Below are 20807 nucleotides of genomic sequence, written 5' to 3'. Positions count from 1 at the left end.
ATATGCCGTCATCGACAGGCTAAAATCACTAGTTCACCTCGAATCATTCTAAAAAAGTAGACCCACCCAATGTAGACAAATTTTCAAATTGAAAAAAAATCAAATTGAAAGCAAATAAAAAAGTTTCTTAGTCACATTCAAAAAGTTCTGAGAATTAATCACTTTAATAATTGCATTTATGATTAAAAAAAAACTAGGGGTGCTCCAAAATATAACTGAAATAAATACAAAATAAATATTTATAGAAGACCGACCCCAAAAATAGAAACATTATAAAACTTGCCTTATCCCACGAATTCACATCGACACGATCCAAATAACATCCATTAAGAAATTTTTTGTGCGATGGCCAGCCAGGTCAGGGAATGAAGAATCGAACAATACTTGTTACTGGATTTGCTATAGGTTTTAATTGTTGGTGGTGGTAAATTAACTGCTTAATAATATGCAACAATGTTTAATATTGGTTATTCTTTACTTTTTTCACCCACAGCTTTGTTATTTTTCACTTTTTTAATAGCAAGAACAAAAATAATTATCTATACAATATTGGTAATTCCACTATTTTTGTTTATTACGAAGAAGAAGCAGAATAATAAAAAAAAACCATCCTTATCTAACAACGAACACTACATTGTTATGAAAAAAGAAAATTATATTCAAATAGCATATGGTATGGATTTGTTTTAAGGCGATTATAACGGAATAACTTAATTCACACGCATTTATTATGAATAAATAAAAAAAACGAATATAAATTGTTAATTCAATATTCGATGTGGATTTCAACTTTTCTTTACTTGTGTTGAACAGCACCTATTTTGAAATAATCTGAATCGAATGACAACCACCCGTCAACTGAGACAAAAACGAATGGATGAGCAAAAGAAATCGTGTGAATGGAAAGAAGGAACTGGAAGGAATGTCAATTTCCAAATTTTTGTTTTGGGGGTGTGTTGGCAAAGTGTTCTAATATGCAATGCTACGTTTCCATTTCCACCAAACCTTATCCCACTGAAATAATGCGGTTTTCGCTTAGAGGATATAATATATGGAGTGCTTGTTCCTATACCTAATACATTGTAACGCCATATACATGGATAGGGGTCGCTGCCTTCATTTTTCAGTGCGAGTCCGGTTCCGCAGCTGTAAATAAACACGCTTGTTGATGACAGCCATCAATTGAAAATAAAATGGAGGCATGTACTCATCGAAAAACTTAAAGAAACTAGATCCCTCTATAAAAGCTTCACGGAACTAACAGCACAAGCACTCCATATATTATATCCTCTAAGGGTTTTCGCAAAAAAAAAAAATCTTAAAGGCTTAACTACATACACCACTAGCGCAATTGTTTTGTGATAAAGAGTATACAAATTGTTTTTTAGGCCAAAAAATAAGCTTTCTGCGTCATTTGTTTTAATTTTTCATCCCGAAAAACTATACAAAAATGCGTTTGAAAATTTTCACTTTTGTACTTTTTCACTTTTTGAGCCAATGTAGTTAAGGCTTAAAGGCTTAACTACATACACCACTTTTTGAAAAAGTACAAAAGTGAAAAGTTTTTTTTCTGACTAGCGCAATTGTTTTGTGATAAAGAGTACCTATACAAATTGTTTTTTAGGCCAAAAAATAAGCTTTCTGCGTCATTTGTTTTAATTTTTCATCCCGAAAAACTATACAAAAATGCGTTTGAAAATTTTCACTTTTGTACTTTTTCACTTTTTGAGCCAATGTAGTTATCCCTTAAGTCTTAACTACATTGGCTCAAAAAGTGAAAAAGTACAAAAGTGAAAATTTTCAAACGCATTTTTGTATGTTTTTTCGGGCTAGAAAATTAAAACAAATGATGCAGCAAGCTTATTTTTTCGTCCAAAAATCAATCTATAAACTCTTTCTTACAAAAAAATACCGGTAGCGAGAAAAAAAATATTTTCACTTTTGTACTTTTTCAAAAAGTGGTGAATGTAGTTAAGCCTTTAAAGCCTTAACTACATTGGCTCAAAAAGTGAAAAAGTACAAAAGTGAAAATTTTCAAACGCATTTTTGTATAGTTTTTCGGCCTGAAAAATTAAAACAAATGTTGCAGAAACCTTATTTTTTGGTGTAATAAACAATTTGTATACTCTTTTTGACAAAACAATTGCGCTATCCAGAAGAAAAATATTTTCACTTTTGTACTTTTTCAAAAAGTGGTGTATGTAGTTAAGCCTTAAGGCCTTAAGCCTTAAATATTTTCACTTTTGTACTTTTTCAAAAAGTGGTGTATGTAGTTAAGCCTTAAGGCTCCAATCAACATCAAAATTCAAAGAATTAGAAAATGCCCTAGACAAAATAAATTAGGATATAATCGGCTTAGCAGCAACGGCGTATACAAGGGGGGGTCACGGGGTCATGACCTCCCCCAAGAACTCAAAACATAAACAAGAAATTGTTATGTTATACTCAATTCCTTTAAGAAAGACCGTTTTCAAAATATTGAAGTTTTAGAACATGAACGAAAATGAAAAGTGAAAAAAATTTTTGGTATTCAAACAACCTATTTTACCATTTTTTGGGGATGCGATCATATTTTTAGCGAATGCTAGCTGGATTAGGATTATTTTCATTAGTTCGATAATATTACAAATTGACAGACACTAAGTTGAGTTCTGCTGTAGAGTTTTGTGTAGATTTAAAATCCGAACAAGAATACATATTTAGAGCTTTAAAAAAAAATTGAATTGGGTATGTAAAAAAAAAATCATCATTAGAGCAACTTTCCCTATAAAAATAAACGGATTAATCCTCAAGAACTCATCGATTTTCATACATTACTCAATCTTCAATCGCGTTTTAAGGCAAACTATAATTTTAGTCCAGTGAATAGAGACATTTTACTATGAAGCAAATGGAAAAAATAGGGACAGGCTGAAATCTTGCAGAACTGAAGTTTTTTGAGGTTTGTTGAATTTTTGGCAAAAATCTCAGTTTTTACTATAACTACATAATTGAATCATCTGAGAATATTCGGAAAGCATTCTAATTTGATATTTCATAAATAAGTACATTTTTACAAAAAAATTTTTGGCCGCCATTTTGAAAAATGCCTTTTTGTGATTTTCTCGGCTTCCGTTTGTTGTAGAAAAGATTGTTTTGTCTTGTTTTGTAGAAAAACTCATTCTCTATTTTTTTTTAATAAAAAAACTTTTTTTTTTGTAATGTTTCCGTATAAAAAGTTTTCAACGAAAAAATGTAGGTAAAATTTTCGGAGATAGTCGTCAATATTACATTTTTTCTCGATTAAGGTTCATTTAACCGAAAAAATCTTATCATAATTTTTGTACAAATCTAAATTTACATTTATATTATGTTTTTTTTTTGCACGCCCAAAACTGTTTAAGTTATAACGAGAAAAAATTCACGACCACCCCGAAAATTTTACATTTTTGTGTCACTTCTAATACGAAAACAATACAACAAAAAATTATTTAAAACAAAAATTAGACAATTAATTTTTAATTTTGTCTGTACTGAGGTAATTTATTCAAAAATTATCTTAAAGGTGTAATAGCACCGTGTAGATACGAAACCGAGTGTCATTTTCATCAGTATATAAAACAAAGAAGAAACTTTATTTTCTTTTAAGTTTTTTCTTAGCTCGATTTGGTGTATCAAACTCCAAACTAAATTTTTTCATTCAATTTTAAAACAAAATTAAAAAACAAAATTATTTTCAAATGCGATTCGTTTGCCTGAGGTTAAGAAGACTTTTAATTCAAAAGTTGCCACTGTTTATTACATAAAAAAAGATTTTATTTTTTATTGTAACTTTTAAAATTACTTTAGGCTAGCGGAAAAAATATATACATAGTTGCTTTTAGGCAAATTATTCAATGGAAGCAAACGAATCACATTCCGTTTTTGTTCGATTCAACTATCACATTTTCCACCTATCAAAATTGTTGTGCCAAAAATTTTGGCATGACCCCCCCCCCCAAGAAGTAAACCTGTATACGCCCCTGCTTAGCAGAAGTTAGGCGACAAGGCGAAAGTATACAAGAGCTGAGCAATGGAAACATATTTGCTTATTATGGAACGGTTAAAGGTATCTACGGCGTCAGTTTTCTTATAAAAAAAAGAATTAAAGAAAAATATTCTTAACGACCGTATAATAGGAATGAAAATAAGATTAGGAAAGTGCAACATATCCATCTTACAAGTATATGCTCCTACTCAGAATGCAACTGACGAAGAATTAAACCGCTTCTATAATTCACTGGAGTCAGCATCATTACACTTTAAAACAGAGATAGTATTGTAACGATGAATTACTGAACTACTTTTAAGATAAAAGTCTGAACACACTACCTACTACTGCAAAGGTAGAAATGTGAACGGACCTTTAGTAATTAAGAAAAATATCTCACTGAACACATCTAAAAATATCCCACTGAACATATCTCACTGAACACATCTCAAAATATCCCACACTGAACACATCTCAAAATATCCCACTAGACTGGAAGCCTTCCTGGAAAGGAAGTTTCGAGAGACAGGGACGAGAGCCTTCGAGGACGTTCTCGAGTCTCGAGATTCCGGTATAAAAGGCAGCGTAGACACCGACCGGACACAGTTTAATCTTGAAAGTGAAAGAGTACAGTACAAAGTGAAATAAAGTGTTGCGAATTGTTAGTAGTAAATAAAGTGATTTAAAAGTGTGTTTGTTTGAGCGAATAATAAAAGTAAATTGAGTTGAAATAAAGTGTGTTCTTATTTGAACGGAAATATAAGTGGAAATTAAATAAGTTTTATTGTGAACCCGGAATAAAACATTACATTGGTGTCAGAAGTGGGATAAAACTTATTTATTTGTGCGAATCAGATAATTTCGCGAATAAAGTAAAAAGTGCGCGTGTGTTTTAAAAATAAACAAAGTTTAAAACATTTTGAAATAAGTAAAAGTGCTCGCGTTTTAAAAAGTTAAAATGGGTAAGACATTAAATCAGTTAAGTTTGACTGAGCTGAAGGCGGAATTAACTAAGCGAGGTCTTCCTACTGCTGGATCGAAAAATGACCTCATTATTCGTCTGCAGGATCACTTAACCCAGATAAACGAAAATTTGGACACATTTCAATTCGAAATTGAAATGCCAGAAGAACAAGTAAGTACTGGTTCCGCTTCCGATATGTCGTCCGTGATGTCTGTTCTCCTTGCTAAGTTCGAGAAAAATCTTCTTGAACAAATTGAAGCACAACGTAATGAACAGAAGGATGAACAGAAAAATCTTCTTGAACAAATTGAGACACAACGCAAGGAACAGAGAGAACAATTAGAAAAACAACAGAGTAGTGTTCTCGAAAAAATTGAGGCACAACGTACCGAGCAAAAGAGTGAACAACAGAATCTTCTCGAAAAATTGGAAACTCAGAAGAACCTTCTAGATGAACAGAAAAACCTCATCGAAGGTAAGCTTGATGCTATCGAGAACAAGTTCGTTGCTCTTGATGCTTCCATCAAAGGTGTTGAAAAACAATCCCAAGAAAAGTTCGAGAAAGTTGAAGAAAAACTCGAAAAAGTAGAAATAAAATTCGATGACAAATTGAAAGGAATGGAAGTGAAAATGCAAAGTTTTACCGAAGAACTTGACAAGGTTCGAAAAATTAAGGTGCGAGAAAGTTCTGGTGAGTATTTAAAGAAGAAGGAAATGCATCCACCAACCTTTGATGGACAAAGTTCTTGGTCGATCTACAAGAAACAGTTTGAGGCAGCTGCCACAACAAATGGCTGGGATGACGAAGACAAATGTATAGCGCTGACTCTTGCTCTTAGAGGTCCTGCTGCTGAGTTGTTACAAACGTTACCACCAGAAAAGAATGGTAACTTTAACGCTCTTGTCCAGGTCATTGAAAAACGTTTTGGAGATGGCCATATGCAGGAAGTCTTCCGCGTCCAACTCAATACAAGAGTCCAGAAAAGAGGAGAAACTCTGCAACAACTTCAAGCAGATATTGAAAGGTTGGCTCATCTGGCATATCCGACAGCAGGAGATGACATTATCAATCAGTTTGCGACAGAAGCCTTTGTACGTGCTGTATCTGATATAAATCTTCAGCGAGCAATTCGAACAGCTGGAAAACGTTCCCTTCCTGAAGCATTAGCGTTTGCACTGACTATGGAAGCAGCAGAACAGGCTTCTCAAGGCGTTCATCGGGTAAGAGAAGTTGCAGTGGAGGAATGCTCTTGTCAAAAACTCGCGTTCCAAAGAAACCAGCGAGACGGAGCTGCTCGATGCTGGAACTGTAACAAGACAGGACATCTCCAGCGGCAGTGCAGATTGCCACCAAGAAGAACTGCTTGCGAACACTGTGGAAACAGGAATATTGCCCAACAACAGGTAAGCGATACAACTAACACTCATGCTCAGCTTGATTCCCATTCGGGAAAACGAGTAAGAACCAACTTCGAGGGGCAGAAGCTGGTTTCTGGTATCGATGGCCCCAGAACCACAATTCAAGTCTCACAGACTAAACGAGACAACAAAAGTCTGACAGTGGAGGCGACCATAAACAACAAACAACACGTGGCTACAATTGACACCGGTGCCACCGCCTCTATTGTACGAAGAGACTTGGTGAAGATGACATGGCTACATAACACCAACAGCTACCGTCTGAAGACCGCCACAGGAGAAGCAGCAAGGGTGTACGGTGAAGTTCGTCTTACGATCCGTATGGCAGAACTAGAGTTTTCACATGTGTTTTTGGTGGCAGATATATGTGACGAGTGCATCATTGGAATCGACTTCATGAAGGAGCATGGAATCATTTTGGATATCGGTAATCAAGTCCTGAAATACAGAAATGTAGAGATTCCAATGGTCTATGGCAACGAAAACTCGACAACAATTAGAACTGTCATCAAAGAAGACATGTGCCTGCCTCCTTCTTCAGAAGTTTTTGTGTGGACGAAACTAAAGGGGAATATTGGAAGCCATCGATACCTCATGGTTGAGCCAGAAGTTGAACAAAGTTCCCAAAACATCATCATCGGGAAGACTCTTGTGGCACCAAAGAACAACATGGTACCTGTACGGATACTTAACATCAAACCGTACCCAATCAAGCTTAAGAAAGGAGAAGTTGTTGGGCAATGTGAATCTGTGGCCGCAATAACTAAGATCAACGAGGTGGATACACAGATGACTATGAACTCGGAGAAACTTAAGAAACAAATTCTCAAATCAGACAACTTGAGTCAACATCAGCTTAACGTTGCGGGAAGTCTTCTTCACGAATATGCTGATATTTTCTCTTCACCCAGCGGGCAATACGGCCGGACACAACTGGTGCAGCATCGAATCGATACAGGAGATGCTAGGCCGATTCGTCAACCAGCAAGACGTCTCCCCTTGGCCAAACAAGGTGAAGTTGAAGAAATGATAACAACAATGAAGAAAGACGGGCTTATCGAAAATTCCAAAAGCCCTTGGGCATCACCGGTAGTTCTCGTCAAAAAGAAGGATGGAAGCACTCGATTTTGTGTCGACTACCGCAGGCTGAATGATGTGACGAAGAAAGACAGCTACCCACTGCCAAGAATCAGCGATACTCTAGATGCAATGGAAGGAGCACAATGGTTTTCGACTTTGGATTTGAAGAGTGGCTACTGGCAGGTAGAAATCCATCCAGAAGATCGGGAGAAGACGGCTTTCTCCACAGGAAATGGTCTGTGGCAGTTTAATGTCATGCCGTTTGGGCTATGCAATGCCCCAGCTACTTTTGAGCGCTTAATGGAGTGCGTTTTAAATGGATTAACCTGGAAATCTTGCCTAGTCTATTTGGATGATGTCATCGTTTACGGGAAAACATTTGATGACCATTGTGAAAACCTAAAGGCTGTATTCCAAAGGCTACGAGAAGCACATCTTAAGTTGAATCCAAAGAAATGTGCACTTTTCAAGACCGAGGTTAAATATTTGGGGCATATCATCTCATCCCAAGGAGTGAAGACTGATCCTGAAAAAGTTGACACTGTGAAGAACTGGCCAACCCCTCAGGACAAGCATCAACTTCGGAGTTTCCTCGGTCTGGCAACGTACTATCGACGATTTGTGAAGGATTTTGCGAGAATCGCCAAAAGCTTGCACCAACTTACGGAGAAGGGTAAACCCTTTAAATGGTCAGGTGAGTGTGAGAAAAGCTTTCAGGAACTGAAGCTGCGGTTATGTGAAGCTCCTGTGCTGGCCTATCCGACTCCAGGCAAACAATTCATCATTGACGCAGATGCAAGTAATGTTGGAGTTGGTGCTGTTTTATCGCAAGTTCATGACGGAGAAGAAAAGGTCGTTGCCTATTTCAGCAAGGTACTCTCGAAACAAGAAAGAAACTATTGCGTGACCAGAAGGGAACTTCTAGCTCTAGTATTGGCAACAAAGCACTTCCATAAGTACATCTATGGACAGAAGTTCCTTCTTCGCACAGATCATGGTGCGCTAAATTGGCTTTTGAACTTCAAAAATCCAGAGGGTCAAGTAGCAAGATGGATCGAGATACTTCAGACGTATCAATGTCAGATTCAACATCGAAGAGGAAAGCTGCATTCAAATGCAGACGCATTATCTCGGCGCCCGTGCAAGCAAGACTGCAAGCATTGCACACGACTAGAAGAAAAGGAAGTTGTCGCTGTTAGAAGAACGAGAGCTGATCCCATTTGCGGCTGGAGTAATGAAGAACTCAGAATGGCCCAACAGGAAGATTCGGACATCGAACCCATCCTTGCATGGAAGGAACATCAAGAGAAACCAGAATGGGCCGACATCTCCGACCGAAGCCCCACTCTAAAAGCATATTGGGCACAATGGGACTCACTTCATGTGCAAGAAGGGCTACTCAGGCGTAAGTGGGAATCCGCAGATGGTAAATCCTATGTAATGCAGCTAGTCGTACCTCAGTCAAAGGTAAATGATGTTCTCCGAGAGATGCACGGTGGAACTTCTGGAGGCCATTTAGGCATCAACAAGACGCTGGAAAAGCTACGACAGCAATTCTACTGGTTACGTATGAGAGAAGACGTTGAAAAGTGGTGCCGAAAATGTGATACTTGTGCCGCTAGCAAAGGACCAGCTAGAAAAATCCAAAGCAAGATGCAGCAGTACAATGTGGGTGCACCTTTTGAGAGAATTGCAATAGACGTAGCAGGTCCTTTTCCCGAAACCAACAACGGAAATCGATACATCCTTGTAGTGATGGACTACTTCAGCAAATGGCCTGAGGCATTTGCCATTCCAAACCAGGAAACCAAAACAGTTGTGGATAAGATTGTCTTTCATTGGGTGAGCAGGTTCGGAGTACCCATGGAACTTCATTCCGACCAAGGAAGGAACTTCGAATCTAAGATTTTTCAAGAGGTTTGCTCACTCCTTGGCATCAAGAAGACGCGAACAACACCGCTTCATCCACAATCTGATGGGATGGTTGAGCGATTTAACAGGACACTTAAGGAACACCTGTCAAAAGTAGTCAATGATAATCAACGAGACTGGGACCGACATATTCCATTATTCTTGATGGCTTATAGAAGTGCAACACATAGTTCTACTGGACATACACCATCGGAAGTCCTATTTGGCTCAACAATACGTCTGCCAAGTGAGATAAAATTTGGAAGTGTTCCAAACGAGCCACATGAAATGGATGAGTACGTAGATAACCTGAAAGGAACACTGGCTAACATTCACCAACGGACAAGGACAAATATAAAAGCGTCTAGTGACAGGATGAAAACAAGATATGACGCACGAGCGACAGCAACAGGGTTTCAAGAAGGAGAACTTGTGTGGTTTTACAATCCCCACCGACAAAAGGGACTATCACCGAAGCTACAACAAAACTGGGAAGGCCCTTACACAGTAATAACCAGAATTAACGACGTGGTTTACCGTATACAAAGAGGGGTAAGAGGCAAACTAAAGGTAGTTCATTGTGACCGTTTACATCGTTATAATGGTGATAGAAGCAATGGAGTTGTTCGGGACGAACAATCCTAAGAGGGGGGCAATGTAACGATGAATTACTGAACTACTTTTAAGATAAAAGCCTGAACACACTACCTACTACTGCAAAGGTAGAAATGTGAACGGACCTTTAGTAATTAAGAAAAATATCTCACTGAACACATCTAAAAATATCCCACTGAACATATCTCACTGAACACATCTCAAAATATCCCACACTGAACACATCTCAAAATATCCCACTAGACTGGAAGCCTTCCTGGAAAGGAAGTTTCGAGAGACAGGGACGAGAGCCTTCGAGGACGTTCTCGAGTCTCGAGATTCCGGTATAAAAGGCAGCGTAGACACCGACCGGACACAGTTTAATCTTGAAAGTGAAAGAGTACAGTACAAAGTGAAATAAAGTGTTGCGAATTGTTAGTAGTAAATAAAGTGATTTAAAAGTGTGTTTGTTTGAGCGAATAATAAAAGTAAATTGAGTTGAAATAAAGTGTGTTCTTATTTGAACGGAAATATAAGTGGAAATTAAATAAGTTTTATTGTGAACCCGGAATAAAACATTACAGTATTAACAATCGGAGATTTTAATGCAAAGCTAGGATTCAGAAAAGATGGTGAATAAATAATAATGGGTAAATACGGATACGGAAGTCGCAACGAAAGAGGAACTCGACTCATTCAATATATTTGGCAACAAAAACTAACGGTCGGTAACTCACTATTCAAAAAAAATCCAAAAAATCAATGGACTTGGATCACACCAGATCAAAAACACAAAAATCAATATGATTATATCCTAGTCAACAAAAGATCAGTTGTAAAAGATGTCTCCGTCCTTAATAATTTTGATTTTGAATCTGATCACAGACTAGTTCGCGCGGAGCTGATAGTTAACCATAGAACTAGAAAACTGCATTAGACCACATAAAAAGTGTTATTGAAATCAGTAAACACTGAAACAATCAATAGTTATAATGCAGACCTACACCATAAACAAAAAATACCAAGACTGGAAACTTTCGTACGTCTTTCCCCCCGAAACCCTTTTGTGTACAGTGCTGTCTGTGAATATATGTGAAAGCCACCACGTTGGTAAATGACGTTAACACGCACACATTTATAGATTCACGACATTCACCACACATTTGACACTAACACAACGATAGGTTCACGACATTCACCACACCTCGCAGCTTGTAGGCAAACGTCAGTTGACCGCCGAGTTTCCAGTCTTGGTATTTTTTGTTTATGACCTACACCAACGATATAGAATTATATCACAAATGAATGAACCGTTTCAAGTAGCATATAATAAAATGGAAAGGACTATCAAAGAATCAGCTGACAGATACATCCTTACAGCCATGTCCCAAAAACCACAAAAACTATCAAGTAAAACTTTGGATTTAATAGCGCTTCGAGAACGTCTACGAAAGATACCAAACCCTGAAGCCTGGTACGCTGCTCGCGCTAAATTTAAGCTCCCATACAAAATAACGAAAATTTTTAGCCGAGATAAAATGGATCCCATACAAGTTATCGATAACTTGTATGGGAATTTTATCTCGGCTAAAATTTAGCGCGAGCAGCGTACCAGGCTTGATGAACAACTAAAACAAGAGCTTCAAAAACATAAGGAAGAACATAAAGAAAAAATCTCAAGACGATATCAAAACATTCAACGAAAACCTTTTAAAAACAGTAATCGAAGAAACAAAATCTGTTAAAAAAGCTAAAAATACAAATTAAAAGTATAAAGAGTGGATAACTACACTATCAGAAAGCGGCAAAAGAAATCACGACAGAAAAAGTATCAATCAATTAGCAACAAACTTTTATATTCAACTATACTCAAAGCAAACAACAACAACCGAACATCAATTGATTCTGCAAGAAGTAAATCGCGAAGAAGAATTTTCACCTTTTCTTGAGAGTGAAATAGAGAAAGCGATACTAAGCTTAAAGAACGACAAATTTAAAGGTAACGATGGGATAGTAGCAGAATACCTCAAATTAGGAAAATTTTCATTGGCCAACTGCTTGAAAAATATTTTCAATCAAGTTTTGGTCACAGAAGTAGTCCCAGACCAATGGACGAAATCTGAGATAATACTCATTTACAAAAAGGGCAATAAAGACGATATTAACAATTATCGACCTATAAGCATAATATCGTCTATCTATAAAGTTTTTGCTAAATGTTTGTTTGAAAGAATGAAAACAACTCTCGATTTTAATCAACCTTTCGAACAAGCTGGTTTTAGATCCAGCATCTCTACAATTGATCACTTACAAACCATATCCCAACTAACATTTCAACTTCGGTTAAGGTATTACAAAAGCTACATTTCAGCTTCTTTTAAACTTTAGTAAGGTTATTGGGCATGAAAAAGGAGAACGTTATACAAACTTGACCCTCTATAAGGATCTTAAAAGAAGCTTTACCGAAGCTCTACCGAAGCTTTGAGATTTGACAGATAGCTTTTGAAGAGCTTGTATAGCTCTTTAATACATGTCTTATCGAAATTAAAAAATAAAAACTACAAAAAAAAAGAATTCTTTTTTAACTGGTTTTAAATAATGAATTGTATCTTTTTATCTGATATTATATATAACATTCCATTATTTTTAATTTTAAACTTTCATATTCGCGGTTTATACACATTATAATTAAGTATTTTTCGGACTTACCGCGACAATTAAACTTTTAATCATATAAAATATGACACGGCTCGACGTTTCGATAAGGTTGCACTTATCGTGGTCACGAGATGACTGACAGTCATCTCGTGACCACGATAAGTCGAGCCGTGTCATATTTTATATGATTAAAAGTTTAATTGTCGCGGTAAGTCCGAAAAATACTTAATTATAACATTCCATTAGTTTTTAGTATATCTATTAATAATAATTTTAAAAGTGTATAATTTTTTTACCACACCTAGGAATCGAACTTCGTATCTGCTTGGTGGTAGTCCACCACACTACCCAATCGGCCATCCTAGTATATATAGAATATATATATTCATTAATGATATTAAAAACTTAATTAGTTTAATAGCAAAAAAAATGTCCGAGCTAAATTATTCAATGTCAAAACCAAAAAGTGTCCGAGCTAAATTATTTAATATCAAAACTAAAAATCATATAAAACTTGGTAATTCATAAATATAAATTCATTAAACAGGCTTATAAGAAAAACAAGCTTTCTTCGTTTAAGTTTCTTTAATAGTACTTAAACAATTTATTAGAAGTTGTTAAACAAGTCCGAACTTCTATAAGCAGTTAAATTCTGAAGCAAGCTCAATACCGGCTGTAGCCTGGTACGCAGCTCGCGCTAAATTTAAGCTCCCATACAAATTATCGATAACTTGTATGGGAATTTTATGTCGGCTAAAATTTAGCGCGAGCAGCGTACCAGGCTTGTATAAAAAGTAGAACCTGCGAGATTTCAATTTACAGAAGCTGTTTTGCTAGTTGGGATGTTAGATAATAGAAAAATGTAAAGAATATAATATAACCATTTACTTTGCATTCATCGACTTTGCAAAAGCTTTCGATACAGTCGACCAGAGCTTCATCTGGAAGGCTCTTCTTAACCAAGGTGTTGATGACAAAATAGTCCGAATCTTAAAGAAAATGAATGAAAGGAGTACTGCACGAATAAAAACAGAATGTGTAGGACCGGAATTTAAAGTTTCGCGAGGTGTAAGACAGGGAGATCCTCTTTCACCAGCACTTTTTCAGCAGCTCTCGAAGAAGTCTTTAGAAACTTAAACTGGGAGAGTAAAGGCTTAAAAATAAACGGAAAATATGTTTCAAATCTTCGATTCGGATCCATTTTATCTCGGCTAAAAATTTTCGATAATTTGTATGGGAGCTAAAATTTAGCGGGAGCAGCGTACCAGGCTTCAAATTAAAAAAATAAAAAAAAAAACAAAACAAAACAAAAACATGTATCTAAATATTTTTATATGTGCTTACTATTTAAGAATTTAATTGAGTGAATAAAGCTTGAAATAATAATAATAATAAGTAACTCGAGTTGACACATCACTATATAGTACTATCAATCGAAGAAAATATTTTAGCGACATCTTTTGGTAGATCTGCATTTCAATTTTCTGCATAAGGTTCAAATATAAAATAAACTAACGATCCCAGCGGTGGCGACGCAAAACAGAAAATTCTGCTTCATGAGAGTACTACAGGCATGGTATAAAAAGACAAGGTATGATCATTAGAGCCGCCATCTTACAAAATGGGGTAATAAGGTTTTGACGTTTATTTTATGGCCAAGTCAAAAGCAACAACAATTTCCAAGACAAATTTGTTTACAACAACAATTTCAATGGGCAGCTGTCAAAACCTTAAGTAGCCATTTTTAAGTTTTGACAGTTCTCGATACAGAGTTTTTTCTAATGATCATACCTTCCTTTTAATACCATGTACTATAGGAATATATATACAATGGTGTTGGTGCCATTTAAAATGCACGGGAAAACTACCACATATCAGCATTGTGGAGTTTTTCCTCTCATTGCAGCTTGCAGAAAAAAACCAACCGAAGTCGCGTCTCTAGGTATTCCTTTCTCTATGCCCATGGTCTTGAGATGTTTTTTTACTGAGCAGCGTCCAGTAAGGAAGCCTGGTGGCTATGCGAATATGGCTTCTGGTGAGTGTGAGGGGTTGTTTCGTTCTGGCGTGGGAGATATTTGGTATAAATATTTTGGCTTGTCTGTTACCTTTCGTATGCGTCCAGTAATGATTGGCCATATCTCTTAGACATTTATTTATGTAGAACTTTGCAGTACTGTTGTTGGTATGCCACAGAATGGTCTTGACATCATGAATGGAGATGCGGAACCTTTCATCTAATTCATTTCCTATAGGACCGCTGTGACCAGGTATCTAAATGAGTTGAACTTTGTTTGTACTGGTAAGCTGGTGTAATAGTTGAATGCAGTCCCCAGTAGGAAAGCGGCCTTGCTATCAGAGAGAATGTGAATTTTTTTGTTTATCACAGCTCTGTTTTTATTACAGGTAAAATAGGCATTTAAAGGAAAAAAAATTGTTACACTCATGAAACTTGGCAAAAAGTTTGCTATTGGGATAAGAACCAAGTACGAAAAAAGTCTATACAAAAAAGTTGGGTGGAAGGGTATTTTTTCGCGGACAAGAGGGAGGGGGTGAAGGTCAAAAATACAGTGAACAAAATTGTTTGTGGAATATCATCATATGGCACATTTTTTTAAGGTATTTTTTGATGCTGAATCTCATGACATTAAAATAAAGTCAATATGATTGCTTAAAGAAAAGTCATTGCCGATTAAAAACAGGGGTGCTTGTTTTTTGACCTCAATAGGTAAAATATAACCAAAATTCTTAAAATTATATTATATTATATACATATATATTAAAATTATTTTTGGTGAAAGGGTGTTTTTTTGATAGGTTAAGTTGTGTGTGAGAAAGATATCATAACAGCTTAATTAAATTTTATTAATTTTTAAAACTTGCTGAAAAAGTTTTGGTTAAGTTGTGTAGGTATATAGAATTAAGAATCTATAAAAAGTACAAAATTATCTTGAGTGAAAGGGTGTTTTTTTTCAAGAAATGATGAAATTCGGAATTAGTACCACAAAAACTGGGAAAAAATTGTTACACCAATGAAAATTGGTAAAAATGTTTCATTTATAACAGAAACTAAGAACCCAAAAAGTCGTTACAAATATTTTAGGTTAAATGGTGTTTTTTTTTTGGGGGGAAAATAGGGAAAATCCGCGATAAGTCCAATAAAATTAATGGTATAAGAGGTACCCTCACGAAATTTAATAAATATGTTCTCTTTCTCATGGGGATTACGAATAAAAGAATTTTATAAATTTTTTTCATGTGAAAGGGTGTTTTTTTTAGGTGAAGAGTAAATATGGGTATATTTGGAAAAGTGTGCAATACTAGAGTAGTACAAGTGGTACCCTATTGAATTATGTTACTTTTGGGATAAGAAACCAGAATCTAACGTGTCTACAAAAATTTCACGGTTGAAAGGGTGTTTTTTGAGTGAAAACAAAAATGATATACCAACCTAATGAAATTTGGTAAAAACGTTGAATTTGGGAAAGAAAGCAAGAATAAAGAGTTTTTATAAAAAAAAATTAGGTGAAAGGGTGTTTTTTTTCGAATCTGTAATTGGTCCAAAAAGCCAATGATTCGCGTAAAACGTGTAAGAACATATCTATAAATGTTTAATGTCTGACTTTCTCCTTAGCGACACAACCGATGTTAATGAAAATTTTTGTATAAAAACGTTTTAGTAATTCTAATGTTAAAAAAATAATTTTCGGAATTAAGAAAAAAGTTCAATGTTTTGAATTAAAAAAAATCAATTTTTTTAATAAAAAAAAAGTTCAATTTTTTAATCATTTTTGATATTCCAAGCAACTTTTAGCTTAAGAGCTAGTACGTGCGACCCAGTTGTGCGTTTTATTTATTTTTGAGAGGAAATACTTAAAGAATAATAAAATATGGATATAGAAATCAGGTGCTTGGACGCAAAAAATGTGTACAAAAGAAGTAAATATTACCTACATATTTTAAAAAGCTACCGACACCGATTATATTCAACGCGTTGTCCAACAAGCAATTTTTGATTATGTGTACGAGGGTATCAACTCGTTCCACAACTACTACAGTTGATAAACTCGAGGAACGATTTTTTTCCCCAAAATCCAACAAGTTTTTCAACAGGTGTACGAGGCTGTTCAACAATTTAATGTGTTAGTCAACTAGGTGTACGAGGGTATCCAACAATTAATGAAGTTGATAAACCAGGTGTTCAACAATTGATGGAGTTGATCAACTAGGTGTAAGGGGCCCCCAACGCGTTTCATTCAATTTTACATCTAGTTTTGTTGCTCAACGTGAAGAACGTGAGTTTGTGCACTAGTGTGCGGGGTTATAAAATTGTTTATCAAATCGATGAGTTGAATAAGAAGTTGGTTGAACTAGCTGTGCACGTAGTGTACGACCAGCATAAGGGGTATAGATAAAAACCTGAAAAAAATTAGAGAATTTTTTTTGTATTTATTTGGAGACGATTGAGCGGATGTCTTCATTAATTTTTGAAAAAAAGCAAATAAGAACCGGCCTAATGTTACATAAGCAAGAAAACGGAGTTCAGATTTGACACTCCGATCTAAAAATGCGAAATACGAGGTCGAACACACTTTGTGTGTAACTGTCACCTACTTTATTTTGTGCTATTAAGGCCGTGTGTGAATTGCGTTAAATAGATAACACCGTGTAAAATTTTTGACACTGTTGAGGTGAATAAAAAATTTTCAGCTGTTAAAAATTGATTGGGTTCTGGGACCTGGTTAAATTTGAGTTAAATTTTTTTTGCACATGGTTTTGTTTTTTATTAAAAAGGAGTATCATGGCAGAAAAAGGCAAAAAAAAATTTAAACAATACATTTTTTTTTAAATTTTTTTGTTCACCTCAATAGTGTCAAAAATTTTACACGGTGTTAACTATTTAACGCAATTCACACACGGCCTAACTATAGATTTAACTAGGGACTCATCATTAGCTACAATATAATCAATAAATTAAGGTTCTCTTGATAGAGGGGTTATTCTATTTGGTTCATGAATGGTCATACTTAAGCTGTTATCATTAAGACATTGGGCTATTCGTCGTCGATACGTATCCTGATTTTCTAGCGAGTTAATATTAAAATCACGACATAAAACATAAAAATTATGTGTTTGTGTTAGAAAATAAAATTTAAAAAATTTCAGTGAAAAAAAAATGTTTCGTGTTCTTTCTTGTTTGCAAATGTTTCCAAATCCTCAAGCGTCATTGATCTTTCCATTCCGCTTCAGGTAGGTTTTCTGCTTCAGTTTCCGGTAAGAGTTCGTCTCCGTTTTCTGGGAATGGAGATTTTCACCACACCAATTCATATGCAATCGGCTCCGCGGTATTTATAATTTCCATAATAATTTGAGCCACCCGTGGAGCCCGTTGCGAGATCAAGCTCGGACTCACTTCGGAGCCGGTTCGGACCCAGTTCGGACTCGTTTGCTTGAAGGGTATAATAGCTCTGTTCCATTGGAGGTGGTAGTTTGCTCGTGAGTAGAAATCTAGTACAACAACTACACTTTCCTATCTCCTCGAGTAGAAGATCTTGTGTTAATTCTAGTACTAGAACTACTCATGAGTAAACAACCACCTCCAATGGAACGGGGCTAATAAAAAGTTTTAGTCTAAGATTTGTGTTATTCGCTTGGCGTATATAACCACTTATATATATATACATATATAACCACCTGGAAAAGCATTTTCAGAAAACAGCTAAGCAAATTTTCTATCCCCTTAAACATAACCATCTGATGGTAGCTCCTTAAAAAAGTATTATCATTGATAGTAGATTAATAGGTCTCAGACGTTTTAAGCACGGTATTACCCCCCACCAGACGTCCTTAAAGAGTCACGAAATAGCGACTTTCATACAAAAGACATAATTATTTTTGTCTTGAAGTATAACCATCTGATAGTAACTCTTAAAAATGAATCATTACCAATATCATTGTATATATATTTCTGTAGTACTATCAATCGAAGAAAATACTTTAGCGACATCTTTTGGTAGATCTGCATTTCAATTTTCTGCATAAGCCTGGTACGCTGCTCGCGCTAAATTTTAGCTCCCATACAAATTATCGAACATTTTTAGCCAAGATAAAATGGATCCCATACAAATTATCGATAACTTGTATGGGAATTTTATCTCAGCTAAAATTTAGCGCGAGCAGCGTACCAGGCTATAAGGTTCAAATATAAAATAAACTTACGATCCCAGCGGTGGCGACGCAAAACAGAAAATTCTGCTTCATGAGAGTACTATAGGAATATATATACAATGCCAATATGATTAGTGTGCTCTTTAGCGAGAATCCTATGGATGCGAGCGCTGCTTTATGTATCAGATAGATCATTACAGAACTTTTTCCATGAATCTCTTTTGGCTCTTCTAATATCTGTATTGTATCTAATTGGCTAGTGAAGTGCAGTATGAGGTGCAGTCTCCGTTGCGCTTGGCTCTGTTTATTAATATTCTGGTCAGCGTTCTTAGCTTAAAGAGCTTGGTATTCCACCATGGTTTTTGTTGCATTGATCGATTGCGAGAGTTCTAGGCAATAGTCGTCCCAGTTGGTCGCTCTCGGTTGTCTGTACGTTAAGGAGGATTTTGTACATATGTACATATGTCAAAGCAAATTTGCCGGTGATCTGACATTGATGTTTCAGTCGAAACATGCCAGTTTTGAATAGCATTGCCTATGAATGGAGTGGATAGGGTGAGATCAAGGACTTCTTCTCTGATTCTGTTCATGAAGGTAGGGCTATTCCCATGGTTTAAAATGTCAAGATTATTTTTAAAAATGAATTCTAAAAGGTACTCACCCCTTTTGTTTATGTTGCAGCTACCCCACATTGTGTGGTGGGCGTTGACATCACAACTAACGCTGATTTGACAGCCTGTTCTGCCTTCTGCCACAGTAGTCGATTTGATCCTGCGGTGGTGTTAAGCTGAAATCGGCAGTTTTTTTTAACATAGTCTTAAATAAAAGGTTATAATCTAAATAATTGCATTCCAAACTTTTCAAAAATCAAAAATTTTTTCGGTAACTTTTTTGATTGAAAAATAGGATATTTTTTCTAATTAAATTCGTCAAAAATTAATATTTTGCTCAAAAAACATTTAGGTAAAATAAATAGTAAACATAACAAAGTATTTTTGACCAGGTTTTTTTTAAATCCAACCAATTTTTTAAAAGATAACAATAAAAAACCAAAAAATCGTATTTTTGCATTTTTCTCAATATTTTTGAGGTTATATAAAAAATGGATTGAGTAAAAGTTGTAGATCTTTTTATTTTCTAAAACTTTTGCTTTTAATTTTCTTCGATAGATCTACTTTTGACAGAAATCGTAAAAAAACACGATTTTCGACACCGACCATTTCCCCCTAATTTTTTTGTGGGCAATTTATTTTTCCCCTTTCATATACTATTTATCCTTAATTTTCCAATCACCCTTATGCTCCTAATAATTGTTTTGTTTTCAAAAATGATTGGCACTGGTCTAAATACTTAACAAATAATTTCATTGGAACATTAAATAGATCATTAAGACATATCGTAGGGACACCGTTGTTGATAACAGTGACATGGCCCGAAATGTAGGGCGAATACAATATTATGTTTCCTTAATTACTTTTTGACAAAAATTTTCAACTTTTGGATTGTTTGATTTCATGAAGGCTTGGACCTGAAGACCTTATATAGGGTAGAGTTGCCTAGTTCCGGCCGTCTCCAGTAGTCGACCACATTTCAGAAAAAGTGATTAACTAGTGATTTTATTCTTGCTCTTATGCTATTCTCTCAAATGTCTCTCCTAAACTTACAATATTCTTATAAATCTTGTTAGTCAGTCTTCTTCGAAAAAATAACTTTTTTTTCCGTGATCCAATTGGGTAATGTTTTCTTATAATTTTACTGCCGAAACCTACTATCGTAATTATTAGTGTTTTGGTTTTGTGTAAACAATTTCCGAGTTAATGCTTTAAAATGTTGTTTTTCTTATTTAATATATTACACTGCTGAGCAAGGTTTTTGCCAAACCAAAGTACACTTTTCTAGTAGTTTTGGATATGCTGAACTCGAATCTGAAGTCAGAAATTTTTTATTGGCCTCCGTTTTTGAAATATTACCGTTATAAAATGCCAAAAAACGTCATTTTGGCTGTTT

At 35.5% G+C, this 20807-nt stretch overlaps 1 protein-coding gene across 10 annotated transcripts in view; it reads right to left on the bottom strand.

Annotated features, from left to right (window-relative positions):
* Positions 1-19565, bottom strand: part of LOC129915875 (piezo-type mechanosensitive ion channel component) — a 291170-nt gene extending 271605 nt beyond the window's left edge. For 9 of the 10 annotated variants that reach the window (XR_008772383.1, XM_055995575.1, XM_055995606.1 and 6 more), the window contains exon 1: positions 284-399. The gene's annotated coding sequence lies outside the window, so the exon portion shown is untranslated. Of the gene's footprint in view, positions 1-283; positions 400-19461 lie in introns of those variants that run through there. The other variant, XM_055995585.1, reaches the window with a different exon arrangement.
* Between the last annotated feature and the right edge of the window lie 1242 nt (positions 19566-20807).

This window comes from Episyrphus balteatus, chromosome 1, assembly GCF_945859705.1.
Source record: "Episyrphus balteatus chromosome 1, idEpiBalt1.1, whole genome shotgun sequence".
NCBI lineage: Eukaryota > Metazoa > Arthropoda > Insecta > Diptera > Syrphidae > Episyrphus > Episyrphus balteatus.
Note: the sequence above shows the minus strand (reverse complement) of the source record. Positions and strands in the feature narration are given on the sequence as shown.